Below are 9,659 nucleotides of genomic sequence, written 5' to 3'. Positions count from 1 at the left end.
TTTTAGTGACTAAAGAATAATTGCTAAAGAAATAATTTAAATATTAATAGATATATCATAATACAGCTTTTAAATGGAGCGATATGTACCATGCAATTCTATTTTCTGATAGTACAGACCAGGTTCTATAACTAATCCTCCAACCAAAAACAAGTTAAAATGCCAAGTGAAATATATTTGTAATCTTTTTAAATGTCTATAGCTTGCTAGCAAGAAAAGTAAGGAATATTCAGATGTCAAAAATTAAGTGAGGAAAGAAACGCATCAAGGTAAGCAGAGAATTTAAAACAGATCATTCCTTAAAGGACGGCAATTTTTAAATTTGGTAATTTTAATATTTGGAATTTTTCATGACTTTAAACATACAGGAACAGATAACAATGTCCAAAGCATATCCAGTGAAGTTTAATAGAAGGAGAGAGGAAAAAGAATGATATAAGAAATATTTGAAGTAATAATGACTTCAAGTTCCTAAAATGTCTGGAAGATCCCTCTCCACAAATTCAGAATCCTCACAAATAACAAGAAAGATTAAAAAGAGAAATATACATCATAAAGAAATTGCCAAAAAACAATGAAAAAGAGAAATCCTAAATAAAGCTAGAGAAAAAATAGATATCACATGCAAAGGAATTGTAATGACACTGACAGCCAATTTATCCTGTGCAACAATGGGAACCAGAAGAAAGTGGAATTATATGCACACTGAGACAAATTAGGTGTAAGAGTTCTAAACCTAATGAAAAAAATTAATCAAATGTATTAAGGTATATCTAAAATAAGCTGTATTAATGTGTGCAATTCAGTGAGCTTCGACAGATTATTATTACCATGAAACCACTGCCACAACCATAATACAGACTATTTTATCACCCCAAAACTACCTCACGTGCTTTTACATTACATACCACTCTACCACTGGTACCAGACAATTGTTGCTATATATTTTTTATAGTATAGCATTTTCTGCACTTTTTTACATGAATGGCATCATATAATGTCCATTTCTTGTGTCTTGATTCTTTTACTTAGAGTAATTCTGAGGTTGATGCATATTGTATTATTAATCAGTAGTTCATTCTTTATTTCCGAGGACTATTCAATTGTACAGATATACCACATTTCGCTTATCCATTCACTGATATTTAGGTTGTGTCCACTTTTTGACTATTGGGCAAAAAGCAGTCATTAACATTCATCTTTGTGTAGATCCATGTTTTCATTTTATACCTAGAATAAAATGCATGGATCCTATGGTAGGCATATGTGTACTACTTAAAATGTGACAATCTTCTAAAGTAATCTGAAGTGTAGGAGAGTTCCTGTTGCTTCATATTATCACCAATATTTGTATTCCCAGAATTTTTACCATAAGCATTCTAATTATATGCAGTGTTATCTTACTGCAATTTGGACTTTTATTTTCCTGATGATGTCAAGCACCTTTTCATGTCTTATTGACCATTGTTTCCTAAAGTACCTGTCCAAATTTTTTGCCCATTTTCAAATTGGATAGTTTGTCTTCTTACTTTTTAATTAAAAGAGTGTTGGCCAGGTGTGGTGGCTCACACCTATAATCTCAGCACTTTGGGAGGCCAAGGCAGGCAGATCACCTGAGGTCGGGAGTTCCAGACCAGCCTGACCAACATGGAGAAACCCCATGTCTACTAAAAATACAAAATTATGATAGTTTGCTGAGAATGATGGTTTCCACTGCATCCATGTTATGCACATGTACCCTAGAACTTAAAGTATAATAATAATAATAAATAATAAAAAAAATACAAAATTAGCTGGGCATGGGGGCACATGCCTGTAATCCCAGCTACTCAGGAGGCTGAGGCAAGAGAATCGCTTTAACCCGGGAGGTGAAGGTTGCAGTGAGCCAAGATCACATTACTGCACTCCAGCCTGGACAACAAGCGCAAAACTCCATCTCAAAAAAATAAACAAATAAGTTCTGATTTATCAATTTTTTTCTTTTATGAGCCATGCTTTTTGTGTAATGGCTAAGAAAATTTCCTACTCAAAGTTGCCAAAAAATTTTAACCTATGTTTCCATCTAAAAGTTTTACTTTTTTAACCTTCCCATTTACATCTATACTTCATCTCCAGTTAATTTTTGTGTGTAAGGTAAAGGAAAGGTTGATGTTTATTTTTTTTTCCATACAGACATTCATTTGCTTCAGCACCATTTGTTGAAAAGACATTTCTTTCCCTGTGGAATTGCTTTAGCATCCTGAAGAAAACTATTTAGTAGGAATAGGCATGAGTGTATTTGTAGATTTCCCATTCTGTTCCATTGGTCTATATATCTACTTCTTCACTAAAATCATACTGTGGATGAAGTACACAAAAATCATAAAAATAATAAAGAGTATTTCAAATATATTAATTTTAAAACTTATGGAGCAAATGTTCCCATTTAAGAAAGAAGAAACTTATAAACTGTGTTTTCTAAATCCAGCTATATTTTGTTTATAGACAATATATATCTGTAACATAAAGATATAAAGTATGAAAGAAGAAAAACTGTTATGTATGTCAAGCAAATACTGAGGAAAGCTTGTATAATTCCATTAACAGCAAACAATTTGTTTATAAATGAAGACAATTGATAGAACAGATCAATTCATAATGATAAAAGTTTCAATACACATGGAAAACTATCAGTCCCAAAATTATAAGCAACTAATAATATAAGTTCAATGAATACAAAGCAAAAAATTATGTAAACACAAGAAAGAAAAATACACTCTCAACATAGAATATTTTAATCTACCCCTTCCATTAATCAATGTATAAATCAGACATCTTGTTACAGTCCAGCTCAAATGAAAGTACAAAAGTGTTTCTAAAACCCATAGGTCAAAAAAACTACCACTGGAAAGATGCCACATCCACAAATACCTGAAGCTCTCCAACCTCAAGGATGAATCACCCCATTATCCTTTTACCAAAAATTCCAACCTTTTAATATGCCTTAACAGGTAAGGAAGTGCTTTTTCCTGTTTGGTTTAGGCTAAGTAATACAAAGTGCTGTAACAAAGAAACCTAATAAATTTCAGTTGGCTTAACAAAATAAAGGTTTATTTTTTATTCATTTTACAATCCAATTGAATGACCACCAATTGATATGGTCACACAGTGATTTATTTAATGGGCAAAAGATTTGAACAAACACTTCATCGAAGACATATGGATGCCAAGAAGCACGTGAAAAGATGCTCAATATCAGTAGTCATCAAGGAAATCAAAATTAAAACCATAATGAGATATCACTACATACCTATTATAATGGCTGTAACTTTTTTTTTTTTTTTTTTTTGAGATGGAGTTTTCTCTTGTCACCCAGGTTGGAGTGCAATGGCACAATCTCGGCTCACTGCAACCTTTGCCTCCCAGGCTCAAGTCATTCTCCTGCCTCAGCCTCCCAAGTAGCTGGGATTACAGGCACCTGCCACCACGCCCAGCTCATTTTTGTGTTTTTTTAGTAGAGACGAGGTTTCACCATGTTGACCAGGCTGGTCTCGAACTCCTGACCTTAGGTGATCCGCCTAAATGGCTGTGGGCTGTGATATTTTAAATTGGCAATACAAAGTGCTCAAAATGATGCTGAGCAATTGGAAACCTTTTCAATTCCTAGCAGTAATATGAAATATATATCCACCCAATTTGGAAAACAGTCTTGCAGTTTCCTTAAAATTAAACATACATTTACCATACAATCCAGCAATTCTACTCCTAGGTATTTACACAAGTGAAACAAAAACTCAGGTTCACATAAAAACCAGTAAAGGCCGGGCGCGGTGGCTCACACCTGTAATCCCAGCACTTTGGGAGGCCGAGGCGGGCGGATCACGAGGTCAGGAGATTGAGACCATCCTGGCTAATGGGGTGAAACCCCATCTCTACTAAAAATACAAAAAAAAAAAAGCCGGGCGTGGTGGCAGGCGCCTGTAGTCCCAGCTACTCAGGAGGTTGAGGCAGGAGAATGGTGTGAACCCGGAAGGCGGAGCTTGCAGTGAGCCGAGATTGCGTCACTGCACTCCAGCCTGGGCGACACAGTGAGACTCTGTCTCAAAAAAATAAAATAAAAAATAAAAACCAGTAAAAATGTTTATAGCAGCTTAATTCATAAACACCAAAAACTGGAAATAATCTAAATATCAATCTACTGGTGAAAGGATACACAAAAACTATTGTTTTTCAATGCTAAATTAGGTAATGTATGGATATATATTAAGGGCTCCAAAGTTTATTAGATGAACAAGTCTATTTTATCTCACATTAAACTGTAATCTTAGTTCTAAAACACTATTGTTTTAGAAAGTAAAGATTGTTATTTTGTTTTTATTTTCTCATTCCAGTGAACTATCAGTTCTTTTCAAAGAAACAGTGAGAAGAAACAAAGCTGAAGTCTGGCAAATGTGTGAGACTGAAATATCTATTAGGCCAAAAAAGATTGTGAGAAAGATTACTCCAGATGAGACAGCCAGTCATTGGCACTAAGCAATTTCAGCAGTGTCCTAGATTCCAAAAGTAAAGTCAATACTGAGAACAGTGTTTCTTCAAAAGCCTACGGAAGGTTCTCACACAACCCTCATAATGCGTATCTGTTTCCCAATCTTTAGGCAAGAGCTGCATTCAACATATTCTGAATAAAATAGGCCAATGGCCATTTTAAAGACATTATATGTGAATCACTCAAATTTCCAACATGCCTGGCAATAAGCCTAAAACTACATGGTTTACAAGAAATGCTTGTGAAATGTTATCTTGGTCACCCCTAAGTTTTAATGTCATTTTTTGTGAAGTTTCATTGTTTAATGTCTAATTCCTAATTCTTTAATTTTTTTAAGAAGGATCAGATTTTTTTCATGATGTGAGAATTAAGAATTTGCCTACATGGTTGAAAATATTCACAAGAGACTTGATTATTCACATTCACATACACAGAGTAAGTTTGCTGAATTAAAAAAAAAATGCTCTTTTACCCATGCAACCCACTCTCAGGGACACTGAAGTGCTTGTCTGTTCCTCTGTGGGCTTCAGTTTTCATCAATGTTGAATAGTTTGGCCACTTCATTAAGATCTTCAGATTGCTCACCATCCTCAGTGGTCTTCCTTGCTATTGGCATTCGGTTAAAGATGTTCCATATAGCATGATCCCCACAACCACTTTGTCCCTGGAATGGAAAATGCCACCTTTGCTGTAGTCCTCCAAGGCTCCTGGGAGAGGAGCCTTGGAACTGCAGGGGTGCTGGGAGGAAGAGTAATTTCTGAGGCCTCGTACTCTGTTTCACTCTCTGATCGGGTAACAGCTCCTGATTGCTCTGTGGCAGATTTTGGGTTGTCTTGTGCAGCTGCTTTTGCAAAAGCACCAACTGTGGGCCAAGAGCTTCACAGCCAGCATCAGGGCTCAAATCATTCCAGAACACTGACTGATGCCAGTACGACTTAGCAGCTCCAGTTATATTTTCCCCAGCCAATCTTCCACTCACAAAAGCATGATCGTGGTGCTCTAACCGCCTCCTCCCAGATTTATATCATAGAAGCATGCAGCATCTCCTGCTGCCCATGTTTGAGCATGCGTATAGCTCTACATTTACGCAGAAGCCACCAAAATCTGGGTCTATTTCCAGCCCACCAGTTCTCGACCAACTCAACACTGCGCTTCAGGCTCATGGCTGTGGTCAGTTTCTACCATCCCACCATCTTTCAACCTGATGAGTAACCTGACACTGCACCGACTCCAACCGACTGCACAATAGCAATGGGCATCATCTTAACCCCATCTCATCTGACTTTTTCCATGGCTCAGTTGCAGAGCGATTTGCAGAAGACCTTTCCCATATTTCCTTTCTCAGAAAACAGTTGAATCACTTCTGCCCCCAAGGCTCCAACCCTTTCTGCCAAGAGCACAGGACAGTTCACCACCAAGCAAGCCCCCACTGATAACCGTAATTGACTTTAATTCCATGAAATCTTTGGAGTCCTACAGTCTCCAATCATTCTAGAGAGTGTTGCTCTGCTCTTCACCTCTGATCCAGCTTCATCAATGTCAGACAGACTTCTTGGAGGACTTCTTGTTGCAATCAAGCAGTTTTCATAGGCTATTTGAGAGCCATTGTTAAGTTTCACTGTGTTGCCTCTCACTTTCAGCTATACCACCTTCTACCTGGTGAGGATAGCCACAACACCATTCTCGATGTGAGGCAAGTCCTGAGCAGAGACACAGAAAGAGGTGGCTGGAAATACTGCTTCTCTCTTTTTCCATTCCATTGTCTGGATCACAGCATCTTTGTGACATCTGAGTCATCTGAAAACCACAGTTCTTTTGGAATTTTTGTTTTTCACTTTCATTTTAGGTTCAAGGGTACACATGCAGGTTTGTTACACGGATAAATTGGATGTCATGGAGGTTTGGTGTACAGATTATTTCATCAGTCAAGTAATAAGCATAATACCTGATAGTTAATTTTTCGATCCTCACCCTCCTCCCACCCTCCACCTTCAAGTAGAACCCAGTGTGCATTATTCTCTTCTTTTTGTTCATATGTACTCAATGTTTAGCTCCCACTTATAAGTGAGAACATCTGGTATTTGGTTTTCTGTTCCTGTGTTAGTTTACTTAGGATAGTGGCCTCTAGCTCCATCCATGTTGCTGCAAAGGACATGATTTCATTCTTTTTATGGCTATGTAATACTCCATGGTGTATGTATATGTACCACATTTTCTTTATGCAGTCTACCACTGATGGGCATTTGGATTGATTCCATATCTTTGCTATTGTGAATAGCACTGCAATGAACATATATGTGCTATGTGTCTTCATGGTAGAATGGATTACATTCCTTTGGGTATATACTCATTAATAGGATTGCTGGCTTGAATGGTAATTCTGTTTTAAGTTCTTTCAGAAATCACCAAACTGCTTTCCACACTGGCTGAACTAATTTGCACCCCCACCAACAGTGTATAAGCATTCCCTTTCTCTGCAACCTCACCAGCATCTGTTATTTTTTGACTTTTTAATAACAGTCATTCTGACCAGTGTGAGATGGTATTTCATGGTGGTTTTGATTTGCATTTCTCCAATAATTAATGATGTTGAGCATTTTTTTATATGCTTGTTGGCCGTGTCTTCTTTTGAAAAGTGTCTATTCATATCCTTTGCCCATTTTTTTTAATGGGGTTGTTTATTGCTTGTAAATTTGTTAAGCACCTTATAGATTCTGGATATTAGACCTTTGTTAGATGCATAGTTTGCAAATATGTTCTCTCTTTCAGTAGGCTGTTTACTCTCTTGATAGTTTGTTTTGTTGTTGCTGTTGTTGTGCAGATGCTCTTTAGTTTAATTAGGTCCCGTTTGTCAACTTTTGTACCATGGTTCTTTTGAAAGAGGAGATCGTATGTATGACAGCTCAGGATCTTCAGATATAATCAGGACCCCAGCCCCAGCATCCCAAGCCCAGATGGGTCTGGCTGCAGCAAAAGCAGCAGTTCTTCCGCCAGTGAGCAGGAGAGGGACATGATTTGGTACGCTGGCTTGAGGAACTGGCTCTCCACCTAGAGCAGATAACATGGTCCTTTTTTGCTTCTCTTCTGATGTAAGCCCTAACCCTAGCATTCTTTCATTATATCTTTTTTGGTTATCCTTTATAGTCGTGTAGGTATATGCACCAGCTCCTACTGTTGATAAGCCCACAATAAGGACTTAACACAGAATTATCTGTTCTGCCTCCTGGTGCTCCAGAGCTAGCCATTTGTCATGTTATCTGGAGTTCTAGAGGAATTAGAACTTGTGCCATTGCTGGAACAAGTTGCCTAGAAGCCAGTTTCTCTGCCTCGGGGTGCAGACGCACACCATCTGCACCAAGGGCACCAGCTTCTCCTTCAAAGTACCCACCACAAGGTGTCCACACCAGAACATTTCAGCAACTGCTACTCGGAACTTCTTCCTTTAGTTTCCTTGGATTCACATCAGACCAACGGGTCAAACGCCATCTAATGTTTATGTTTTTACACTTAATTTTTTCCCGAATGATAGTGGAATACTCTTAATTTAATTATTCACAACATACTTGCAAAAGTCTACATTGTATATTAGGAAGTACAAAGCTAGTCACCTACTTGTTGTAAAAGCTTTGAGAAGACCTACATCTCATCTGTTGGCAGAATCTTAGGGAGATTATTGGCCAAAAATATATATAAATAATAAAGGACCGAGTTCCAGAAAAGAAGTGGAGCTGATGCAAGATGGAAAGATCTCAATCAGAGTTGAAGTCTGTGAGAATGGTTCAAGTACACATACTGAGACTGGAGGATTAATTTTCCATCCTAAAAACCATTTACAGAGCAGACTGCAAGTATATAAAAAAGGATCAAGGAGGCCAGGCACGGTGGCTCACGCCTGTAATCCCAGCACTTTGGGAGGCCGAGGTGGGTGGATCATGAGGTCAGGAGTTCAAGACCAGCCTGACCAACATGGTGAAACCCTGTCTTTACTGAAAAAAAAAAAAAAAAAATTAGCCAGGCCTGGTGGCGCACACCTGTAATTCCAGCTATTCGGGAGGCTGAGGCAGGAGAATCTCTTGAACCTGGGAGGCAGAGGTTGCAGTGAGCCAAGATCACGCCACTGCACTCCAGCCTGGGGAACAGAACGAGACTCCATCCCAAAAAAAAAAAAGGATAAAGGCTGCCACCTGTTGTAGGAGTCTGAATTATGCCAGCTCAGTGGCTGATCTCAGCCACTCACAAAGAGGCTCCTTGCCCAGATAACATCAGCAACTGGGCCACAGAGAAATGCTCACGATATCCACAAGAGCATTAGTGCAGCACTGCCATTAGCTCCAAGCTTCAGATTCTTAGAGGACCCCTTCAGTGAGCATTTCAAATCTGACATCCCTGACATCAATAAAACAAAGAAAATAAATGGCAGTTTGCATAAAATTGCAAGGACCACTAACCCCACTCCAGATAGAGAAGGACAGAGGCTATGCTCGAGCAACCCCTAGAGGACATGGTGGGCTGAGCTGCAGAATTGCAGGTTCATTTATATCTGTCTGTTAGAGTCTTATAATCTTATATGGCCAGGAGCAATAGCTGTTAAAATAATATTTATGGCTACATAGTATTCAGCAAAAAAGCAGACAGCTCATTCAATTATTTACTTTGACTATATAAATGGTAAATAGCTCTCAGAAAATGTCTCTCAGAGTGACCTTGGGCTTTTAGTCTCCACCAAAAGAACTTCAGATTTCAAATGGAATAGCATCCAATGTTAAGTTTCCCTTGTCACTTCTTATAATTTCTTATTAGGTTGGTGCAAAAGTAACTGCAGTTTTTGCCATTGACAGTAATGGCACTTTGGGAGGCCAAGGCGGGCCAATCGCCTGAGGTCGGGAGTTTAAGACCAGTCTGCCCAACGTGGAGAAACCCCATCTCTACTAAATATACAAAATTAGCCAGGCGTGGTGGCACATGCCTGTAATCCCAGCTACTCGGGAGGCTGAGGCAGGAGAATCGCTTGAACCCAGGAGGTGGAGGTTGCAGTGAGCCAAGATCGCACCATTGCACTCCAGCCTGGGCAAAAAGAGTGAGACTCCGTCTCAAAAAATAAAATAAAATAAAGAGTCACAGGTAATCAACTATA

At 38.6% G+C, this 9,659-nt stretch overlaps 1 pseudogene; it reads right to left on the bottom strand.

Annotated features, from left to right (window-relative positions):
• Positions 1 to 5,051: 5,051 nt before the first annotated feature.
• LOC100423825 (apoptosis-inducing factor 1, mitochondrial-like) lies at positions 5,052 to 7,937 on the bottom strand (annotated as a pseudogene).
• Between the last annotated feature and the right edge of the window lie 1,722 nt (positions 7,938 to 9,659).

The sequence above is a fragment of the Macaca mulatta genome, chromosome 9 (genome assembly GCF_049350105.2).
Source record: "Macaca mulatta isolate MMU2019108-1 chromosome 9, T2T-MMU8v2.0, whole genome shotgun sequence".
Lineage (NCBI taxonomy): Eukaryota > Metazoa > Chordata > Mammalia > Primates > Cercopithecidae > Macaca > Macaca mulatta.
This window is presented reverse-complemented; position numbering and strand designations above follow the sequence as displayed.